The sequence below is a fragment of the Sebastes fasciatus genome, chromosome 2, assembly GCF_043250625.1.
Source record: "Sebastes fasciatus isolate fSebFas1 chromosome 2, fSebFas1.pri, whole genome shotgun sequence".
Lineage (NCBI taxonomy): Eukaryota > Metazoa > Chordata > Actinopteri > Perciformes > Sebastidae > Sebastes > Sebastes fasciatus.
The window spans coordinates 43,596,791-43,622,255 of NC_133796.1; positions in this window are offsets into that span (position 1 = coordinate 43,596,791).

A 25,465-nucleotide genomic window follows, 5' to 3' on the forward strand; every position below is an offset into this window, starting at 1 on the left:
TTGTTTTCATCACTAAACTCGCTTAATATGTCTTTCTCATCCAAAACCACTCAGGAACGCATTTCTCCTCAAGAAACACTGAAACGTGCATTTATATGAAGAATATGTGATTTATTTACAGAAACACATCTGTTATACTGGAAACATACAAAAAAGAGACAGAATATGAAAAGAATCATTGTTTTCTCAAACTTTACATTAGAATTCGCTTCCCAGTATCAAATCTTCATTCTGAGCTCAATTCTATGCAAAACTCTTGTTTTCATCACTAAACTCGCTTAATATGTCTTTCTCATCCAAAACCACTCAGGAACGCATTTCTCCTCAAGAAACACTGAAACGTGCATTTATATGAAGAATATGTGATTTATTTACAGAAACACATCTGTTATACTGGAGACATACAAAAAAGAGACAGAATATGAAAATAAACTTTGTTTTCTCAAATTTTACATTAGAATTCGCTTCCAAGTATCAAATCTTCATTCTGAGCTCAATTCTATGCAAAACTCTTGTTTTCATCACTAAACTCGCTTAATATGTCTTTCTCATCCAAAACCACTCAGGAACGCATTTCTCCTCAAGAAACACTGAAACGTGCATTTATATGAAGAATATGTGATTTATTTACAGAAACACATCTGTTATACTGGAAACATACAAAAAAGAGACAGAATATGAAGAGAATCATTGTTTTCTCAAACTTTACATTAGAATTCGCTTCCCAGTATCAAATCTTCATTCTGAGCTCAATTCTATGCAAAACTCTTGTTTTCATCACTAAACTCGCTTAATATGTCTTTCTCATCCAAAACCACTCAGGAACGCATTTCTCCTCAAGAAACACTGAAACGTGCATTTATATGAAGAATATGTGATTTATTTACAGAAACACATCTGTTATACTGGAACCATACAAAAAAGAGACAGAATATGAAAAGAAACATTGTTTTCTCAAATTTTACATTAGAATTCGCTTCCAAGTATCAAATCTTCATTCTGAGCTCAATTCTATGCAAAACTCTTGTTTTCATCACTAAACTCGCTTAATATGTCTTTCTCATCCAAAACCACTCAGGAACGCATTTCTCCTCAAGAAACACTGAAACGTGCATTTATATGAAGAAAATGTGATTTATTTACAGAAAGACATCTGTTATACTGGAAACATACAAAAAAGAGACAGAATATGAAAAGAAACATTGTTTTCTCAAATTTTACATTAGAATTCGCTTCCAAGTATCAAATCTCCATTCTGAGCTCAATTCTATGCAAAACTCTTGTTTTCATCACTAAACTCAGTTAATATCTCTTTCTCTCAAAAAAAACCACACAGAAAAGCATTTCTCCTCAAGAAACACTGAAAAGTGCATTTATATGAAAATGATGTGATTTTTTCAGAAAAGAAATCTCTTTTATTGGAAACATACAAAACAGGATGAAAATGAAAAGGGATATATTTTTACAATTTTTTTACATTTATAGTTGGCCTTTCTGCATCAAACCTTCACACTGACCTCAATTCCATGTAAAACTTCCACTTTCAAACCTTCCACTGCCCGTACTTTGTGGAGGCAATGAGTCTGAATCATTGGCCAAAACAAAAGTCAATAGAATTTTTTTCCAGACTTCTATTGTCTGACATTTTTCAGATTTTTTTTCCAGACTTTTTTTGTCCGACATTTTTCAGATCTTTTTTTTCAGATTTTTTTTCAGACTTTTTTTGTCCAACATTTTTCAGATCTTTTTTTCAGACATTTTAAGATCTTTTTTTTCGGACAGTTTTTTCAGACTTCTTTTGTCCGACATTTTTCATATATTTTTTCCAGACTTTTTTTGTCCGACAATTTTCAGATCTTTTTTTTCAGACATTTTCAGATATTTTTTTTCGGACAGTTTTTTCAGAGTTCTTTTGTCCGACATATTTCAGATATTTTTTCCAGACTTTTTTTGTCCGACAATTTTCAGATTTTTTTTTTCAGACTTCTTTTGTCCGACATCTTTCAGACTTTTTTTGTCCGACAATTTTCAGATCTTTTTTTTCAGACTTCTTTTGTCCGACATCTTTCAGACTTTTTTTGTCCGACATTTTTCAGATATTTTTTTCAGATCTTTTTTTTCAGACTTTTTTTGTCCGACATTTTTCAGATCTTTTGTTTCAGATCTTTTTTTTTAAAACATTTTTTTCAGAGTTCTTTTATCCGACAATTTTCAGATCTTTTTTTTCAGACTTCTTTTGTCCGACATTTTCAGATCTTTTTTTTCAAACTTCTTTTGTCCGACAATTTTCAGATCTTTTTTTTCAGACTTCTTTTGTCCGACATCTTTCAGACTTTTTTTGTCCGACAATTTTCAGATCTTTTTTTTCAGACTTCTTTTGTCCAACATATTTCAGATATTTTTTCCAGACTTTTTTTGTCCGACAATTTTCAGATCTTTTTTTTCAGACTTCTTTTGTCCGACATCTTTCAGACTTTTTTTGTCCGACAATTTTCAGATCTTTTTTTTCAGACTTCTTTTGTCCGACATTTTCAGATCTTTTTTTTCAGACTTCTTTTGTCCGACAATTTTCAGATCTTTTTTTTCAGACTTCTTTTGTCCGACATCTTTCAGACTTTTTTTCATATATAATTATAATAATAATTAATATTCGAATAAGCGCAATTTGCCGTGAGCTGGAATGAGATGGAAACATGAAACTTGGCATAGGAACTGGAATGATGTGCAGCTGCTTCTCAAGAACTATGACCCCAATCGGCCACATGATGGCGCTGTAATTAACGCCCAAACACGCGATTTTGAAAAGGCCACGCCCCTCACACCGTAAGTCTGATTGACTTGAAACTCGACACACATGTCTAGCTCCGTGTGATCTACAAAAAAGCTGCTCAGACCACTAACTAGATTTTCCGCCATATTGGATTTTTTGAAAAACAGATTTTTGACATCTCCTCCTAAACCGTAGGTCCGATTGCTACCAAATTTTCTGTGGATCATTATTGGGCTAAAGTTGCATAAAGCGTGTTGATACCTCATTGCGTTATGAATCTGTTGACCAACAAACTTTTCAATTGGAGGGGCTTAGCAGGAAATTGGCCATAATTCATTGACCATTAGTCAAATCATCATAAATCTTGGTAGATATCTTCAGTACATGTTTGGAAAGAGGCGTACCAAAGCGTTTTCTGCTTGACACATAGGGGGCGCCACAAATATCAGAAACTTGTATCGCAAGATCCGGTGGACAGAATTTTATCAAATTTGGTGCACATACTCTGGGGGCAAGTATTAACCAAGATCTATAGTGTCATATTGATCGGTGCATGTGGGCGTGGCCTATTTAGCATTTTATGCTAAATTATGCCTTTGCTCAATTTGCTGTGAGCTGGAATGAGCTAGAGACATGAGACTTGGTACCATAACTGTACATGATGTCATAATGCTTCACATAAAATATGAAAAGAATTGGCCACATGGTGGCGCTATAACAATTTTCAAGGCCAGCCCCCTGACACCATAAGTCCTATCAATTTGAAATTTGACAGACATGTGCTGCTGAATGTGATCTACAAAAAAGTCTCTTGGACCACGAAAGTCCACCAACTAAATTTTCCGCCATGTTGAATTTTTTGAAAAACACATTTTTGACATCTCCTCCTAAACCGTAGGTCTGATTGCTGGCATATTTTCTGCGAATCATTATTGGACCAGGCTCATCAAAGGTTGCATAAAGCTTGTTGATATGTAATTGTGTTGTGAAGATATTGACCAATTCATTTTTAAGGGGCGGGCTCAGCACGTCAATAGACCTAACTTCACAAGCCTTTGGCCCATCATCTCCAAACTTGCAGCATATGTTCACAAGAGTAGCGGAAACATCTGCTGAAAGTTTCATTCAAATCGGCCACATGGTGGCGCTGTAATTAACGCCCAAACATGCGATTTTGGAAAGGCCACGCCCCTCAAACCGTAAGTCCGATTGACTTGAAATGTGACACATATGTGCAACTCCGTGTGATCTACAATAAAGCCTCTTGGACCTCCAAAGTGCACCTGGAAATATTTTCCGCCATATTGGATTTTTTGAAAAACACATTTTTGACATCTCCTCCTAAACCGTAGGTCCGATTGCTACCAAATTTTCTGTGGATCATTATTGGGCTAATGTCATCTAAAGTTGCATAAAGCGTGTTGATACCTCATTGCGTTATGAATCTGTTGACCAACAAACTTTTCAATTGGAGGGGCTTAGCAGGAAATTGGCCATAATTCATTGACCATTAGTCAAATCATCATAAATCTTGGTAGATATCTTCAGTACATGTTTGGAAAGAGGCGTACCAAAGCGTTTTCTGCTTGACACATAGGGGGCGCCACAAATATCAGAAACTTGTATCGCAAGATCCGGTGGACAGAATTTTATCAAATTTGGTGCACATACTCTGGGGGCAAGTATTAACCAAGATCTATAGTGTCATATTGATCGGTGCATGTGGGCGTGGCCTATTTAGCATTTTATGCTAAATTATGCCTTTGCTCAATTTGCTGTGAGCTGGAATGAGCTAGAGACATGAGACTTGGTACCATAACTGTACATGATGTCATAATGCTTCACATAAAATATGAAAAGAATTGGCCACATGGTGGCGCTATAAAAATTTTCAAGGCCAGCCCCCTGACACCATAAGTCCTATCAATTTGAAATTTGACAGACATGTGCTGCTGAATGTGATCTACAAAAAAGTCTCTTGGACCACGAAAGTCCACCAACTAAATTTTCCGCCATGTTGAATTTTTTGAAAAACACATTTTTGACATCTCCTAAACCGTAGGTCTGATTGCTGGCATATTTTCTGCGAATCATTATTGGACCAGGCTCATCAAAGGTTGCATAAAGCTTGTTGATATGTAATTGTGTTGTGAAGATATTGACCAATTCATTTTTAAGGGGCGGGCTCAGCACGTCAATAGACCTAACTTCACAAGCCTCTGGCCCATCATCTCCAAACTTGCAGCATATGTTCACAAGAGTAGCGGAAACATCTGCTGAAAGTTTCATTCAAATCGGCCACATGGTGGCGCTGTAATTAACGCCCAAACATGCGATTTTGGAAAGGCCACGCCCCTCAAACCGTAAGTCCGATTGACTTGAAATGTGACACATATGTGCAACTCCGTGTGATCTACAATAAAGCCTCTTGGACCTCCAAAGTGCACCTGGAAATATTTTCCGCCATATTGGATTTTTTGAAAAACACATTTTTGACATCTCCTCCTAAGCCGTAGGTCCGATTGCTGGAATATTTTCTGCGAATCATTATTGGATCACGCTCATCAAAAGTTGCATTAAGCTTGTTGATATGTTATTGCGTTGTGAAGATATTGACCAATACATTTCGAAGAGGCGTGCCTCAGCACATCAATAGACCTAACTTCACAAGCCTTTGGCCCATCATCTCCAAACTTGCAGCATATGTTCACAAGAGTAGTTGAAACATCCGCTGAAAGTTTCATTCAAATCGACCACTAGGGGGGCGCTTTGAGCGATAAAGGCTCTAACCCGCGAAATGCCGCTTGCGGCTTTAATTCATTTTAAATTGATATAACTATGTGGATGTGGAAATATGTTTTATATATTTCATGTTTATTCTTTTACAATGTAATTGTAACCTGTGTTGAAATGTACCACTATACGATCACAATGTACAACTTTAGTTTTCATCACTAAGCCAAAGAATGCATTTCTCCTCAAGAAACACTGAAAAGTGGATTCATATGAAAAATGTGAAATTTCTTCACAGAAAAACATTTCTTCCATTGGAAACACACAAAAAAGGATAAATATGAAAGGGAACATAGTTTTCCAAAATCTAATATGATAGTTTTGGACTCCAGGAATCAAACTGTCAGTCTGAGCTGAATTCCATGTAAAACGCTAGTTTTCATCGCTAAACTCGCTTAATATGTCTTTCTCATCCAAAACCACTCAGGAACGCATTTCTCCTCAAGAAACACTGAAATGTGCATTTATATGAAGAATATGTGATTTATTTACAGAAACACATCTGTTATACTGGAAACATACAAAAAAGAGACAGAATATGAAAAGAAACATTGTTTTCTCAAATTTTTACATTAGAATTCGCTTCCAAGTATCAAATCTTCATTCTGAGCTCAATTCTATGCAAAACTCTTGTTTTCATCACTAAACTCGCTTAATATGTCTTTCTCACCCAAAACCACTCAGGAACGCATTTCTCCTCAAGAAACACTGAAATGTGCATTTATATGAAGAATATGTGATTTATTTACAGAAACACATCTGTTATACTGGAAACATACAAAAAAGAGGCAGAATATGAAAAGAAACATTGTTTTCTCAAATTTTACATTAGAATTCGCTTCCAAGTATCAAATCTTCATTCTGAGCTCAATTCTATGCAAAACTCTTGTTTTCATCACTAAACTCGCTTAATATGTCTTTCTCATCCAAAAACACTCAGGAACTAATTTCTCCTCAAGAAACACTGAAACGTGCATTTATATGAAGAATATGTGATTTATTTACAGAAACACATCTGTTATACTGGAAACATACAAAAAAGAGACAGAATATGAAAAGAATCATTGTTTTCTCAAACTTTACATTAGAATTCGCTTCCAAGTATCAAATCTTCATTCTGAGCTCAATTCTATGCAAAACTCTTGTTTTCATCACTAATCTCGCTTAATATGTCTTTCTCATCCAAAACAACTCAGGAACGCATTTCTCCTCAAGAAACACTGAAACGTGCAGAAACACATCTGTTATACTGGAAACATACAAAAAAGAGACAGAATATGAAAAGAAACATTGTCCGACATTTTTCAGATAATTTTTTCAGATCTTTTTTTTCAGACATTTTTAGATCTTTTTTTTCGGACAGTTTTTTCAGACTTCTTTTGTCCGACATTTTTCAGACTTTTTTTCGGGCTTTTTTTCCAGACATTTTTTCATATATAATTATAATAATAATTAATATTCGAATAAGCGCAATTTGCCGTGAGCTGGAATGAGATGGAAACATGAAACTTGGCATAGGAACTGGAATGATGTGCAGCTGCTTCTCAAGAACTATGACCCCAATCGGCCACATGATGGCGCTGTAATTAACGCCCAAACATGCGATTTTGAAAAGGCCACGCCCCTCACACCGTAAGTCTGATTGACTTGAAACTCGACACACATGTCTAGCTCCGTGTGATCTACAAAAAAGCTGCTCAGACCACTAACTAGATTTTCCGCCATATTGGATTTTTTGAAAAACAGATTTTTGACATCTCCTCCTAAACCGTAGGTCCGATTGCTACCAAATTTTCTGTGGATCATTATTGGGCTAATGTCATCTAAAGTTGCATAAAGCGTGTTGATACCTCATTGCGTTATGAATCTGTTGACCAACAAACTTTTCAATTGGAGGGGCTTAGCAGGAAATTGGCCATAATTCATTGACCATTAGTCAAATCATCATAAATCTTGGTAGATATCTTCAGTACATGTTTGGAAAGAGGCGTACCAAAGCGTTTTCTGCTTGACACATAGGGGGCGCCACAAATATCAGAAACTTGTATCGCAAGATCCGGTGGACAGAATTTTATCAAATTTGGTGCACATACTCTGGGGGCAAGTATTAACCAAGATCTATAGTGTCATATTGATCGGTGCATGTGGGCGTGGCCTATTTAGCATTTTATGCTAAATTATGCCTTTGCTCAATTTGCTGTGAGCTGGAATGAGCTAGAGACATGAGACTTGGTACCATAACTGTACATGATGTCATAATGCTTCACATAAAATATGAAAAGAATTGGCCACATGGTGGCGCTATAAAAATTTTCAAGGCCAGCCCCCTGACACCATAAGTCCTATCAATTTGAAATTTGACAGACATGTGCTGCTGAATGTGATCTACAAAAAAGTCTCTTGGACCACGAAAGTCCACCAACTAAATTTTCCGCCATGTTGAATTTTTTGAAAAACACATTTTTGACATCTCCTAAACCGTAGGTCTGATTGCTGGCATATTTTCTGCGAATCATTATTGGACCAGGCTCATCAAAGGTTGCATAAAGCTTGTTGATATGTAATTGTGTTGTGAAGATATTGACCAATTCATTTTTAAGGGGCGGGCTCAGCACGTCAATAGACCTAACTTCACAAGCCTTTGGCCCATCATCTCCAAACTTGCAGCATATGTTCACAAGAGTAGTTGAAACATCCGCTGAAAGTTTCATTCAAATCGACCACTAGGGGGGCGCTTTGAGCGATAAAGGCTCTAACCCGCGAAATGCCGCTTGCGGCTTTAATTCATTTTAAATTGATATAACTATGTGGATGTGGAAATATGTTTTATATATTTCATGTTTATTCTTTTACAATGTAATTGTAACCTGTGTTGAAATGTACCACTATACGATCACAATGTACAACTTTAGTTTTCATCACTAAGCCAAAGAATGCATTTCTCCTCAAGAAACACTGAAAAGTGGATTCATATGAAAAATGTGAAATTTCTTCACAGAAAAACATTTCTTGCATTGGAAACACACAAAAAAGGATAAATATGAAAGGGAACATAGTTTTCCAAAATCTAATATGATAGTTTTGGACTCCAGGAATCAAACTGTCAGTCTGAGCTGAATTCCATGTAAAACGCTAGTTTTCATCGCTAAACTCGCTTAATATGTCTTTCTCACCAAAAACCACTCAGGAACGCATTTCTCCTCAAGAAACACTGAAATGTGCATTTATATGAAGAAAATGTGATTTATTTACAGAAACACATCTGTTATACTGGAAACATACAAAAAAGAGGCAGAATATGAAAAGAAACATTGTTTTCTCAAATTTTACATTAGAATTCGCTTCCAAGTATCAAATCTTCATTCTGAGCTCAATTCTATGCAAAACTCTTGTTTTCATCACTAAACTCGCTTAATATGTCTTTCTCATCCAAAACCACTCAGGAACGCATTTCTCCTCAAGAAACACTGAAACGTGCATTTATATGAAGAATATGTGATTTATTTACAGAAACACATCTGTTATACTGGAAACATACAAAAAAGAGACAGAATATGAAAAGAAACATTGTTTTCTCAAATTATACATTAGAATTCGCTTCCAAGTATCAAATCTTCATTCTGAGCTCAATTCTATGCAAAACTCTTGTTTTCATCACTAAACTCGCTTAATATGTCTTTCTCATCCAAAAACACTCAGGAACTAATTTCTCCTCAAGAAACACTGAAACGTGCATTTATATGAAGAATATGTGATTTATTTACAGAAACACATCTGTTATACTGGAAACATACAAAAAAGAGACAGAATATGAAAATAATCATTGTTTTCTCAAACTTTACATTAGAATTCGCTTCCAAGTATCAAATCTTCATTCTGAGCTCAATTCTATGCAAAACTCTTGTTTTCATCACTAAACTCGCTTAATATGTCTTTCTCATCCAAAACCACTCAGGAACGCATTTCTCCTCAAGAAACACTGAAATGTGCATTTATATGAAGAATATGTGATTTATTTACAGAAACACATCTGTTATACTGGAAACATACAAAAAAGAGACAGAATATGAAAAGAAACATTGTTTTCTCAAATTTTACATTAGAATTCGCTTCCAAATATCAAATCTTCATTCTGAGCTCAATTCTATGCAAAACTCTTGTTTTCATCACTAAACTCGCTTAATATGTCTTTCTCATCCAAAAACACTCAGGAACTAATTTCTCCTCAAGAAACACTGAAACGTGCATTTATATGAAGAATATGTGATTTATTTACAGAAACACATCTGTTATACTGGAAACATACAAAAAAGAGGCAGAATATGAAAAGAAACATTGTTTTCTCAAATTTTACATTAGAATTCGCTTCCAAGTATCAAATCTTCATTCTGAGCTCAATTCTATGCAAAACTATTGTTTTCATCACTAAACTCGCTTAATATGTCTTTCTCATCCAAAACCACTCAGGAACGCATTTCTCCTCAAGAAACACTGAAATGTGCATTTATATGAAGAATATGTGATTTATTTACAGAAACACATCTGTTATACTGGAAACATACAAAAAAGAGACAGAATATGAAAAGAAACATTGTTTTCTCAAATTTTACATTAGAATTCGCTTCCAAGTATCAAATCTTCATTCTGAGCTCAATTCTATGCAAAACTCTTGTTTTCATCACTAAACTCGCTTAATATGTCTTTCTCATCCAAAAACACTCAGGAACTAATTTCTCCTCAAGAAACACTGAAACGTGCATTTATATGAAGAATATGTGATTTATTTACAGAAACACATCTGTTATACTGGAAACATACAAAAAAGAGACAGAATATGAAAAGAATCATTGTTTTCTCAAACTTTACATTAGAATTCGCTTCCAAGTATCAAATCTTCATTCTGAGCTCAATTCTATGCAAAACTCTTGTTTTCATCACTAAACTCGCTTAATATGTCTTTCTCATCCAAAACAACTCAGGAACGCATTTCTCCTCAAGAAACACTGAAACGTGCAGAAACACATCTGTTATACTGGAAACATACAAAAAAGAGACAGAATATGAAAAGAAACATTGTCCGACATTTTTCAGATAATTTTTTCAGATCTTTTTTTTCAGACATTTTTAGATCTTTTTTTTCGGACAGTTTTTTCAGACTTCTTTTGTCCGACATTTTTCAGACTTTTTTTCGGGCTTTTTTTCCAGACATTTTTTCATATATAATTATAATAATAATTAATATTCGAATAAGCGCAATTTGCCGTGAGCTGGAATGAGATGGAAACATGAAACTTGGCATAGGAACTGGAATGATGTGCAGCTGCTTCTCAAGAACTATGACCCCAATCGGCCACATGATGGCGCTGTAATTAACGCCCAAACATGCGATTTTGAAAAGGCCACGCCCCTCACACCGTAAGTCTGATTGACTTGAAACTCGACACACATGTCTAGCTCCGTGTGATCTACAAAAAAGCTGCTCAGACCACTAACTAGATTTTCCGCCATATTGGATTTTTTGAAAAACAGATTTTTGACATCTCCTCCTAAACCGTAGGTTTGATTGCTACCAAATTTTCTGTGGATCATTATTGGGCTAATGTCATCTAAAGTTGCATAAAGCGTGTTGATACCTCATTGCGTTATGAATCTGTTGACCAACAAACTTTTCAATTGGAGGGGCTTAGCAGGAAATTGGCCATAATTCATTGACCATTAGTCAAATCATCATAAATCTTGGTAGATATCTTCAGTACATGTTTGGAAAGAGGCGTACCAAAGCGTTTTCTGCTTGACACATAGGGGGCGCCACAAATATCAGAAACTTGTATCGCAAGATCCGGTGGACAGAATTTTATCAAATTTGGTGCACATACTCTGGGGGCAAGTATTAACCAAGATCTATAGTGTCATATTGATCGGTGCATGTGGGCGTGGCCTATTTAGCATTTTATGCTAAATTATGCCTTTGCTCAATTTGCTGTGAGCTGGAATGAGCTAGAGACATGAGACTTGGTACCATAACTGTACATGATGTCATAATGCTTCACATAAAATATGAAAAGAATTGGCCACATGGTGGCGCTATAAAAATTTTCAAGGCCAGCCCCCTGACACCATAAGTCCTATCAATTTGAAATTTGACAGACATGTGCTGCTGAATGTGATCTACAAAAAAGTCTCTTGGACCACGAAAGTCCACCAACTAAATTTTCCGCCATGTTGAATTTTTTGAAAAACACATTTTTGACATCTCCTAAACCGTAGGTCTGATTGCTGGCATATTTTCTGCGAATCATTATTGGACCAGGCTCATCAAAGGTTGCATAAAGCTTGTTGATATGTAATTGTGTTGTGAAGATATTGACCAATTCATTTTTAAGGGGCGGGCTCAGCACGTCAATAGACCTAACTTCACAAGCCTTTGGCCCATCATCTCCAAACTTGCAGCATATGTTCACAAGAGTAGTTGAAACATCCGCTGAAAGTTTCATTCAAATCGACCACTAGGGGGGCGCTTTGAGCGATAAAGGCTCTAACCCGCGAAATGCCGCTTGCGGCTTTAATTCATTTTAAATTGATATAACTATGTGGATGTGGAAATATGTTTTATATATTTCATGTTTATTCTTTTACAATGTAATTGTAACCTGTGTTGAAATGTACCACTATACGATCACAATGTACAACTTTAGTTTTCATCACTAAGCCAAAGAATGCATTTCTCCTCAAGAAACACTGAAAAGTGGATTCATATGAAAAATGTGAAATTTCTTCACAGAAAAACATTTCTTGCGTTGGAAACACACAAAAAAGGATAAATATGAAAGGGAACATAGTTTTCCAAAATCTAATATGATAGTTTTGGACTCCAGGAATCAAACTGTCAGTCTGAGCTGAATTCCATGTAAAACGCTAGTTTTCATCGCTAAACTCGCTTAATATGTCTTTCTCACCAAAAACCACTCAGGAACGCATTTCTCCTCAAGAAACACTGAAATGTGCATTTATATGAAGAAAATGTGATTTATTTACAGAAACACATCTGTTATACTGGAAACATACAAAAAAGAGGCAGAATATGAAAAGAAACATTGTTTTCTCAAATTTTACATTAGAATTCGCTTCCAAGTATCAAATCTTCATTCTGAGCTCAATTCTATGCAAAACTCTTGTTTTCATCACTAAACTCGCTTAATATGTCTTTCTCTTCCAAAACCACTCAGGAACGCATTTCTCCTCAAGAAACACTGAAACGTGCATTTATATGAAGAATATGTGATTTATTTACAGAAACACATCTGTTATACTGGAAACATACAAAAAAGAGACAGAATATGAAAAGAAACATTGTTTTCTCAAATTATACATTAGAATTCGCTTCCAAGTATCAAATCTTCATTCTGAGCTCAATTATATGCAAAACTCTTGTTTTCATCACTAAACTCAGTTAATATCTCTTTCTCTCAAAAAAACCACACAGAAAAGCATTTCTCCTCAAGAAACACTGAAAAGTGCATTTATATGAAAATGATGTGATTTCTTCAGAAAAGAAATCTCTTTTATTGGAAACATACAAAACAGGATGAAAATGAAATGGGATATATTTTTACAATTTTTTTACATAATAGTTGGCCTTTCTGCATCAAACCTTCAAACTGACCTCAATTCCATGTAAAACTTCCACTTTCAAACCTTCCACTGCCCGTACTTTGTGGAGGCAATGAGTCTGACTCATTGGCCAAAACAAAAGTCAATAGAATTTTTTTCCAGACTTCTATTGTCCGACATTTTTCAGATTTTTTTTCCAGACTTTTTTTGTCCGACATATTTCAGATCTTTTTTTTCAGATTTTTTTTCAGACTTTTTTTGTCCGACATTTTTCAGATCTTTTTTTTCAGATTTTTTTTCAGACTTTTTTTGTCCGACATTTTTCAGATCTTTTTTTCAGACATTTTAAGATCTTTTTTTTCGGACAGTTTTTTCAGACTTCTTTTGTCTGACATTTTTCATATATTTTTTCCAGATTTTTTTTGTCCGACAATTTTCAGATCTTTTTTTTCAGACTTCTTTTGTCCGACATCTTTCAGACTTTTTTTGTCCGACATTTTTCAGATATTTTTTTTTAAAACATTTTTTTCAGAGTTCTTTTGTCCGACAATTTTCAGATATTTTTTTTCAGACTTCTTTTGTCCGACATTTTCAGATATTTTTTTTCAGACTTTTTTTGTCCGACAATTTTCAGATCTTTTTTTTCAGACTTCTTTTGTCCGACATCTTTCAGACTTTTTTTGTCCGACAATTTTCAGATCTTTTTTTTCAGACTTCTTTTGTCCGACATCTTTCAGACTTCTTTTGTCCGACATCTTTCAGACTTTTTTTGTCCGACAATTTTCAGATATTTTTTTTCAGACTTCTTTTGTCCGACATCTTTCAGATTTTTTTTGTCCGACAATCTTCAGATCTTTTTTTTCAGACTTCTTTTGTCCGACATCTTTCAGACTTTTTTTGTCCGACATTTTTCAGATATTTTTTTTTAAAACATTTTTTTCAGAGTTCTTTTGTCCGACAATTTTCAGATCTTTTTTTTCAGACTTCTTTTGTCCGACATCTTTCAGACTTTTTTTGTCCGACATTTTTCAGATATTTTTTTCAGATATTTTTTTTTAAAACATTTTTTTCAGAGTTCTTTTGTCCGACAATTTTCAGATATTTTTTTTCAGACTTCTTTTGTCCGACATTTGCAGATATTTTTTTTCAGACTTTTTTTGTCCGACAATTTTCAGATCTTTTTTTTCAGACTTCTTTTGTCCGACATCTTTCAGACTTTTTTTGTCCGACAATTTTCAGATCTTTTTTTTCAGACTTCTTTTGTCCGACATCTTTCAGACTTCTTTTGTCCGACATCTTTCAGACTTTTTTTGTCCGACAATTTTCAGATATTTTTTTTCAGACTTCTTTTGTCCGACATCTTTCAGATTTTTTTTGTCCGACAATTTTCAGATCTTTTTTTTCAGACTTCTTTTGTCCGACATCTTTCAGACTTTTTTTGTCCGACATTTTTCAGATATTTTTTTTTAAAACATTTTTTTCAGACTTCTTTTGTCCGACAATTTTCAGATATTTTTTTTCAGACTTCTTTTGTCCGACATTTTCAGATCTTTTTTTTCAGACTTCTTTTGTCTGACATTTTTCATATATTTTTTCCAGACTTTTTTTGTCCGACAATTTTCAGATATTTTTTTTCAGACATTTTCAGATATTTTTTTTCGGACAGTTTTTTCAGACTTCTTTTGTCCGACATATTTCAGATATTTTTTCCAGACTTTTTTTGTCCGACAATTTTCAGATATTTTTTTTCAGACTTCTTTTGTCCGACATCTTTCAGATTTTTTTTGTCCGACAATTTTCAGATCTTTTTTTTCAGACTTCTTTTGTCCGACATCTTTCAGACTTTTTTTGTCCGACATTTTTCAGATATTTTTTTCAGATATTTTTTTTTAAAACATTTTTTTCAGAGTTCTTTTGTCCGACAATTTTCAGATATTTTTTTTCAGACTTCTTTTGTCCGACATTTTCAGATATTTTTTTTCAGACTTTTTTTGTCCGACAATTTTCAGATCTTTTTTTTCAGACTTCTTTTGTCCGACATCTTTCAGACTTCTTTTGTCCGACATCTTTCAGACTTTTTTTGTCCGACAATTTTCAGATATTTTTTTTCAGACTTCTTTTGTCCGACATCTTTCAGACTTTTTTTGTCCGACATTTTTCAGATATTTTTTTTTAAAACATTTTTTTCAGAGTTCTTTTGTCCGTCAATTTTCAGATCTTTTTTTTCAGACTTCTTTTGTCCGACATCTTTCAGACTTTTTTTGTCCGACATTTTTCAGATATTTTTTTCAGATATTTTTTTTTAAAACATTTTTTTCAGAGTTCTTTTGTCCGACAATTTTCAGATATTTTTTTTCAGACTTCTTTTGTCCAACATTTTCAGATATTTTTTTTCAGACTTTTTTTGTCCGACAATTTTCAGATCTTTTTTTTCAGACTTCTTTTGTCCGACATCTTTCAGACTTTTTTTGTCCGACAATTTTCAGATCTTTTTTTTCAGACTTCTTTTGTCCGACATCTTTCAGACTTTTTTTGTCCGACATTTTTCAGATATTTTTTTCAGATATTTTTTTTCAGACTTTTTTTGTCCGACATTTTTCAGATATTTTTTTCAGATATTTTTTTTCAGAGTTCTTTTGTCCGACAATTTTCAGATATTTTTTTTCAGACTTCTTTTGTCCAACATTTTCAGATATTTTTTTTCAGACTTTTTTTGTCCGACAATTTTCAGATCTTTTTTTTCAGACTTCTTTTGTCCGACATCTTTCAGACTTTTTTTGTCCGACAATTTTCAGATCTTTTTTTTCAGACTTCTTTTGTCCGACATCTTTCAGACTTTTTTTGTCCGACAATTTTCAGATCTTTTTTTTCAGACTTCTTTTGTCCGACATCTTTCAGACTTTTTTTGTCCGACAATTTTCAGATCTTTTTTTTCAGACTTCTTTTGTCCGACATCTTTCAGACTTTTTTTGTCCGACATTTTTCAGATATTTTTTTCAGATATTTTTTTTCAGACTTTTTTTGTCCGACATTTTTCAGATATTTTTTTTTAAAACATTTTTTTCAGAGTTCTTTTGTCCGACAATTTTCAGATCTTTTTTTTCAGACTTCTTTTGTCCGACATTTTCAGATCTTTTTTTTCAGACTTTTTTTGTCCGACATCTTTCAGACTTTTTTTGTCCGACAATTTTCAGATCTTTTTTTTCAGACTTCTTTTGTCCGACATCTTTCAGACTTTTTTTGTCCGACATTTTTCAGATAATTTTTTCAGATCTTTTTTTTCAGACATTTTTAGATCTTTTTTTTCAGACTTCTTTTGTCCGAAATTTTTCAGAATTTTTTTCAGATATAATTATAATAATAATTAATATTCGAATAAGCGCAATTTGCCGTGAGCTGGAATGAGATGGAAACATGAAACTTGGCATAGGAACTGGAATGATGTGCAGCTGCTGCTCAAGAACTATTACCCCAATCGGCCACATGATGGCGCTGTAATTAACGCCCAAACACGCGATTTTGAAAAGGCCACGCCCCTCACACCGTAAGTCTGATTGACTTGAAACTCGACACACATGTCTAGCTCCGTGTGATCTACAAAAAAGCTGCTCAGACCACTAACTAGATTTTCCGCCATATTGGATTTTTTGAAAAACAGATTTTTGACATCTCCTCCTAAACCGTAGGTCCGATTGCTACCAAATTTTCTGTGGATCATTATTGGGCTAATGTCATCTAAAGTTGCATAAAGCATGTTGATACCTCATTGCGTTATGAATCTGTTGACCAACAAACTTTTCAATTGGAGGGGCTTAGCAGGAAATTGGCCATAATTCATTGACCATTAGTCAAATCATCATAAATCTTGGTAGATATCTTCAGTACATGTTTGGAAAGAGGCGTACCAAAGCGTTTTCTGCTTGACACATAGGGGGCGCCACAAATATCAGAAACTTGTATCGCAAGATCCGGTGGACAGAATTTTATCAAATTTGGTGCACATACTCTGGGGGCAAGTATTAACCAAGATCTATAGTGTCATATTGATCGGTGCATGTGGGCGTGGCCTATTTAGCATTTTATGCTAAATTATGCCTTTGCTCAATTTGCTGTGAGCTGGAATGAGCTAGAGACATGAGACTTGGTACCATAACTGTACATGATGTCATAATGCTTCACATAAAATATGAAAAGAATTGGCCACATGGTGGCGCTATAACAATTTTCAAGGCCAGCCCCCTGACACCATAAGTCCTATCAATTTGAAATTTGACAGACATGTGCTGCTGAATGTGATCTATAAAAAAGTCTCTTGGACCACGAAAGTCCACCAACTAAATTTTCCGCCATGTTGAATTTTTTGAAAAACACATTTTTGACATCTCCTCCTAAACCGTAGGTCTGATTGCTGGCATATTTTCTGCGAATCATTATTGGACCAGGCTCATCAAAGGTTCCATAAAGCTTGTTGATATGTAATTGTGTTGTGAAGATATTGACCAATTCATTTTTAAGGGGCGGGCTCAGCACGTCAATAGACCTAACTTCACAAGCCTTTGGCCCATCATCTCCAAACTTGCAGCATATGTTCACAAGAGTAGCGGAAACATCTGCTGAAAGTTTCATTCAAATCGGCCACATGGTGGCGCTGTAATTAACGCCCAAACATGCGATTTTGGAAAGGCCACGCCCCTCAAACCGTAAGTCCGATTGACTTGAATTGTGACACATATGTGCAACTCCGTGTGATCTACAATAAAGCCTCTTGGACCTCCAAAGTGCACCTGGAAATATTTTCCGCCATATTGGATTTTTTGAAAAACACATTTTTGACATCTCCTCCTAAACCGTAGGTCCGATTGCTACCAAATTTTCTGTGGATCATTATTGGGCTAATGTCATCTAAAGTTGCATAAAGCGTGTTGATACCTCATTGCGTTATGAATCTGTTGACCAACAAACTTTTCAATTGGAGGGGCTTAGCAGGAAATTGGCCATAATTCATTGACCATTAGTCAAATCATCATAAATCTTGGTAGATATCTTCAGTACATGTTTGGAAAGAGGCGTACCAAAGCGTTTTCTGCTTGACACATAGGGGGCGCCACAAATATCAGAAACTTGTATCGCAAGATCCGGTGGACAGAATTTTATCAAATTTGGTGCACATACTCTGGGGGCAAGTATTAACCAAGATCTATAGTGTCATATTGATCGGTGCATGTGGGCGTGGCCTATTTAGCATTTTATGCTAAATTATGCCTTTGCTCAATTTGCTGTGAGCTGGAATGAGCTAGAGACATGAGACTTGGTACCATAACTGTACATGATGTCATAATGCTTCACATAAAATATGAAAAGAATTGGCCACATGGTGGCGCTATAAAAATTTTCAAGGCCAGCCACCTGACACCATAAGTCCTATCAATTTGAAATTTGACAGACATGTGCTGCTGAATGTGATCTACAAAAAAGTCTCTTGGACCACGAAAGTCCACCAACTAAATTTTCCGCCATGTTGAATTTTTTGAAAAACACATTTTTGACATCTCCTAAACCGTAGGTCTGATTGCTGGCATATTTTCTGCGAATCATTATTGGACCAGGCTCATCAAAGGTTGCATAAAGCTTGTTGATATGTAATTGTGTTGTGAAGATATTGACCAATTCATTTTTAAGGGGCGGGCTCAGCACGTCAATAGACCTAACTTCACAAGCCTTTGGCCCATCATCTCCAAACTTGCAGCATATGTTCACAAGAGTAGCGGAAACATCTGCTGAAAGTTTCATTCAAATCGGCCACATGGTGGCGCTGTAATTAACGCCCAAACATGCAATTTTGGAAAGGCCACGCCCCTCAAACCGTAAGTCCGATTGACTTGAAATGTGACACATATGTGCAACTCCGTGTGATCTACAATAAAGCCTCTTGGACCTCCAAAGTGCACCTGGAAATATTTTCCGCCATATTGGATTTTTTGAAAAACACATTTTTGACATCTCCTCCTAAGCCGTAGGTCCGATTGCTGGAATATTTTCTGCGAATCATTATTGGACCAGGCTCATCAAAAGTTGCATTAAGCTTGTTGATATGTTATTGCGTTGTGAAGATATTGACCAATACATTTCGAAGAGGCGTGCCTCAGCACATCAATAGACCTAACTTCACAAGCCTTTGGCCCATCATCTCCAAACTTGCAGCATATGTTCACAAGAGTAGTTGAAACATCCGCTGAAAGTTTCATTCAAATCGACCACTAGGGGGGCGCTTTGAGCGATAAAGGCTCTAACCCGCGAAATGCCGCTTGCGGCTTTAATTCATTTTAAATTGATATAACTATGTGGATGTGGAAATATGTTTTATATATTTCATGTTTATTCTTTTACAATGTAATTGTAACCTGTGTTGAAATGTACCACTATACGATCACAATGTACAACTTTAGTTTTCATCACTAAGCCAAAGAATGCATTTCTCCTCAAGAAACACTGAAAAGTGGATTCATATGAAAAATGTGAAATTTCTTCACAGAAAAACATTTCTTGCATTGGAAACACACAAAAAAGGATAAATATGAAAGGGAACATAGTTTTCCAAAATCTAATATGATAGTTTTGGACTCCAGGCATCAAACTGTCAGTCTGAGCTGAATTCCATGTAAAACGCTAGTTTTCATCGCTAAACTCGCTTAATATGTCTTTCTCACCCAAAACCACTCAGGAACGCATTTCTCCTCAAGAAACACTGAAACGTGCATTTATATGAGGAATATGTGATTTATTTACAGAAACACATCTGTTATACTGGAAACATACAAAAAAGAGACAGAATATGAAAAGAAACATTGTTTTCTCAAATTTTACATTAGAATTCGCTTCCAAGCATCAAATCTTCATTCTGAGCTCAATTCTATGCAAAACTCTTGTTTTCATCACTAAACTCGCTTAATATGTCTTTCTCATCCAAAACCACTCAGGAACGCATTTCTCCTCAAGAAACACTGAAATGTGCATTTATATGAAGAATATGTGATTTATTTACAGAAACACATCTGTTATACTGGGAACATACAAAAAAGAGGCAGAATATGAAAAGAAACATTGTTTTCTCAAATTTTACATTAGAATTCGCTTCCAAGTAGCAAATCTTCATTCTGAGCTCAATTCTATGCAAAACTCTTGTTTTCATCACTAAACTCGCTTAATATGTCTTTCTCATCCAAAACCACTCAGGAACGCATTTCTCCTCAAGAAACACTGAAACGTGCATTTATATGAAGAATATGTGATTTATTTACAGAAACACATCTGTTATACTGGAAACATACAAAAAAGAGACAGAATATGAAAAGAATCATTGTTTTCTCAAACTTTACATTAGAATTCGCTTCCCAGTATCAAATCTTCATTCTGGGCTCAATTCTATGCAAAACTCTTGTTTTCATCACTAAACTCGCTTAATATGTCTTTCTCATCCAAAACCACTCAGGAACGCATTTCTCCTCAAGAAACACTGAAACGTGCATTTATATGAAGAATATGTGATTTATTTACAGAGACACATCTGTTATACTGGAAACATACAAAAAAGAGACAGAATATGAAAAGAAACATTGTTTTCTCAAACTTTACATTAGAATTCGCTTCCAAGTATCAAATCTTCATTCTGAGCTCAATTCTATGCAAAACTCTTGTTTTCATCACTAAACTCGCTTAATATGTCTTTCTCATCCAAAACCACTCAGGAACGCATTTCTCCTCAAGAAACACTGAAACGTGCATTTATATGAAGAATATGTGATTTATTTACAGAAACACATCTGTTATACTGGAAACATACAAAAAAGAGACAGAATATGAAAAGAATCATTGTTTTCTCAAACTTTACATTAGAATTCGCTTCCCAGTATCAAATCTTCATTCTGAGCTCAATTCTATGCAAAACTCTTGTTTTCATCACTAAACTCGCTTAATATGTCTTTCTCATCCAAAACCACTCAGGAACGCATTTCTCCTCAAGAAACACTGAAACGTGCATTTATATGAAGAATATGTGATTTATTTACAGAAACACATCTGTTATACTGGAAACATACAAAAAAGAGACAGAATATGAAAAGAATCATTGTTTTCTCAAACTTTACATTAGAATTCGCTTCCAAGTATCAAATCTTCATTCTGAGCTCAATTCTATGCAAAACTCTTGTTTTCATCACTAAACTCGCTTAATATGTCTTTCTCATCCAAAACCACTCAGGAACGCATTTCTCCTCAAGAAACACTGAAACGTGCATTTATATGAAGAATATGTGATTTATTTACAGAAACACATCTGTTATACTGGAAACATACAAAAAAGAGACAGAATATGAAAAGAAACATTGTTTTCTCAAATTATACATTAGAATTCGCTTCCAAGTATCAAATCTTCATTCTGAGCTCAATTCTATGCAAAACTCTTGTTTTCATCACTAAACTCGCTTAATATGTCTTTCTCATCCAAAACCACTCAGGAACGCATTTCTCCTCAAGAAACACTGAAACGTGCATTTATATGAAGAATATGTGATTTATTTACAGAAACACATCTGTTATACTGGAAACATACAAAAAAGAGACAGAATATGAAAAGAATCATTGTTTTCTCAAACTTTACATTAGAATTCGCTTCCCAGTATCAAATCTTCATTCTGGGCTCAATTCTATGCAAAACTCTTGTTTTCATCACTAAACTCGCTTAATATGTCTTTATCATCCAAAACCACTCAGGAACGCATTTCTCCTCAAGAAACACTGAAACGTGCATTTATATGAAGAATATGTGATTTATTTACAGAGACACATCTGTTATACTGGAAACATACAAAAAAGAGACAGAATATGAAAAGAAACATTGTTTTCTCAAATTTTACATTAGAATTCGCTTCCAAGTATCAAATCTTCATTCTGAGCTCAATTCTATGCAAAACTCTTGTTTTCATCACTAAACTCGCTTAATATGTCTTTCTCATCCAAAACCACTCAGGAACGCATTTCTCCTCAAGAAACACTGAAACGTGCATTTATATGAAGAATATGTGATTTATTTACAGAGACACATCTGTTATACTGGAAACATACAAAAAAGAGACAGAATATGAAAAGAAACATTGTTTTCTCAAACTTTACATTAGAATTCGCTTCCAAGTATCAAATCTTCATTCTGAGCTCAATTCTATGCAAAACTCTTGTTTTCATCACTAAACTCGCTTAATATGTCTTTCTCATCCAAAACCACTCAGGAACGCATTTCTCCTCAAGAAACACTGAAACGTGCATTTATATGAAGAATATGTGATTTATTTACAGAAACACATCTGTTATACTGGAAACATACAAAAAAGAGACAGAATATGAAAAGAATCATTGTTTTCTCAAACTTTACATTAGAATTCGCTTCCCAGTATCAAATCTTCATTCTGAGCTCAATTCTATGCAAAACTCTTGTTTTCATCACTAAACTCGCTTAATATGTCTTTCTCATCCAAAACCACTCAGGAACGCATTTCTCAACAAGAAACACTGAAACGTGCATTTATATGAAGAATATGTGATTTATTTACAGAAACACATCTATTATAATGGAAACATACAAAAAAGAGACAGAATATGAAAAGAAACATTGTCCGACATTTTTCAGATAATTTTTTCAGATCTTTTTTTTCAGACATTTTTAGATCTTTTTTTTCGGACAGTTTTTTCAGACTTCTTTTGTCCGACATTTTTCAGACTTTTTTTTGGGCTTTTTTTCCAGACTTTTTTTCATATATAATTATAATAATAATTAATATTCGAATAAGCGCAATTTGCCGTGAGCTGGAATGAGATGGAAACATGAAACTTGGCATAGGAACTGGAATGATGTGCAGCTGCTTCTCAAGAACTATGACCCCAATCGGCCACATGATGGCGCTGTAATTAACGCCCAAACACGCGATTTTGAAAAGGCCACGCCCCTCACACCGTAAGTCTGATTGACTTGAAACTCGACACACATGTCTAGCTCCGTGTGATCTACAAAAAAGCTGCTCAGACCACTAACTAGATTTTCCGCCATATTGGATTTTTTGAAAAACAGATTTTTGACATCTCCTCCTAAACCGTAGGTCCGATTGCTACCAAATTTTCTGTGGATCATTATTGGGCTAATGTCATCTAAAGTTGCATAAAGCGTGTTGATACCTCATTGCGTTATGAATCTGTTGACCAACAAACTTTTCAATTGGAGGGGCTTAGCAGGAAATTGGCCATAATTCATTGACCATTAGTCAAATCATCATAAATCTTGGTAGATATCTTCAGTACATGTTTGGAAAGAGGCGTACCAAAGCGTTTTCTGCTTGACACATAGGGGGCGCCACAAATATCAGAAACTTGTATCGCAAGATCCGGTGGACAGAATTTTATCAAATTTGGTGCACATACTCTGGGGGCAAGTATTAACCAAGATCTATAGTGTCATATTGATCGGTGCATGTGGGCGTGGCCTATTTAGCATTTTATGCTAAATTATGCCTTTGCTCAATTTGCTGTGAGCTGGAATGAGCTAGAGACATGAGACTTGGTACCATAACTGTACATGATGTCATAATGCTTCACATAAAATATGAAAAGAATTGGCCACATGGTGGCGCTATAACAATTTTCAAGGCCAGCCCCCTGACACCATAAGTCCTATCAATTTGAAATTTGACAGACATGTGCTGCTGAATGTGATCTACAAAAAAGTCTCTTGGACCACGAAAGTCCACCAACTAAATTTTCCGCCATGTTGAATTTTTTGAAAAACACATTTTTGACATCTCCTAAACCGTAGGTCTGATTGCTGGCATATTTTCTGCGAATCATTATTGGACCAGGCTCATCAAAGGTTGCATAAAGCTTGTTGATATGTAATTGTGTTGTGAAGATATTGACCAATTCATTTTTAAGGGGCGGGCTCAGCACGTCAATAGACCTAACTTCACAAGCCTTTGGCCCATCATCTCCAAACTTGCAGCATATGTTCACAAGAGTAGTTGAAACATCCGCTGAAAGTTTCATTCAAATCGACCACTAGGGTGGTGCTTTGAGCGATAAAGGCTCTAACCCGCGAAATGCCGCTTGCGGCTTTAATTCATTTTAAATTGATATAACTATGTGGATGTGGAAATATGTTTTATATATTTCATGTTTATTCTTTTACAATGTAATTGTAACCTGTGTTGAAATGTACCACTATACGATCACAATGTACAACTTTAGTTTTCATCACTAAGCCAAAGAATGCATTTCTCCTCAAGAAACACTGAAAAGTGGATTCATATGAAAAATGTGAAATTTCTTCACAGAAAAACATTTCTTGCATTGGAAACACACAAAAAAGGATAAATATGAAAGGGAACATAGTTTTCCAAAATCTAATATGATAGTTTTGGACTCCAGGCATCAAACTGTCAGTCTGAGCTGAATTCCATGTAAAACGCTAGTTTTCATCGCTAAACTCACTTAATATGTCTTTCTCACCAAAAACCACTCAGGAACGCATTTCTCCTCAAGAAACACTGAAACGTGCATTTATATGAAGAATATGTGATTTATTTACAGAAACACATCTGTTATACTGGAAACATACAAAAAAGAGACAGAATATGAAAAGAATCATTGTTTTCTCAAACTTTACATTAGAATTCGCTTCCCAGTATCAAATCTTCATTCTGGGCTCAATTCTATGCAAAACTCTTGTTTTCATCACTAAACTCGCTTAATATGTCTTTCTCATCCAAAACCACTCAGGAACGCATTTCTCCTCAAGAAACACTGAAACGTGCATTTATATGAAGAATATGTGATTTATTTACAGAGACACATCTGTTATACTGGAAACATACAAAAAAGAGACAGAATATGAAAAGAAACATTGTTTTCTCAAACTTTACATTAGAATTCGCTTCCAAGTATCAAATCTTCATTCTGAGCTCAATTCTATGCAAAACTCTTGTTTTCATCACTAAACTCGCTTAATATGTCTTTCTCATCCAAAACCACTCAGGAACGCATTTCTCCTCAAGAAACACTGAAACGTGCATTTATATGAAGAATATGTGATTTATTTACAGAAACACATCTGTTATACTGGAAACATACAAAAAAGAGACAGAATATGAAAAGAATCATTGTTTTCTCAAACTTTACATTAGAATTCGCTTCCCAGTATCAAATCTTCATTCTGAGCTCAATTCTATGCAAAACTCTTGTTTTCATCACTAAACT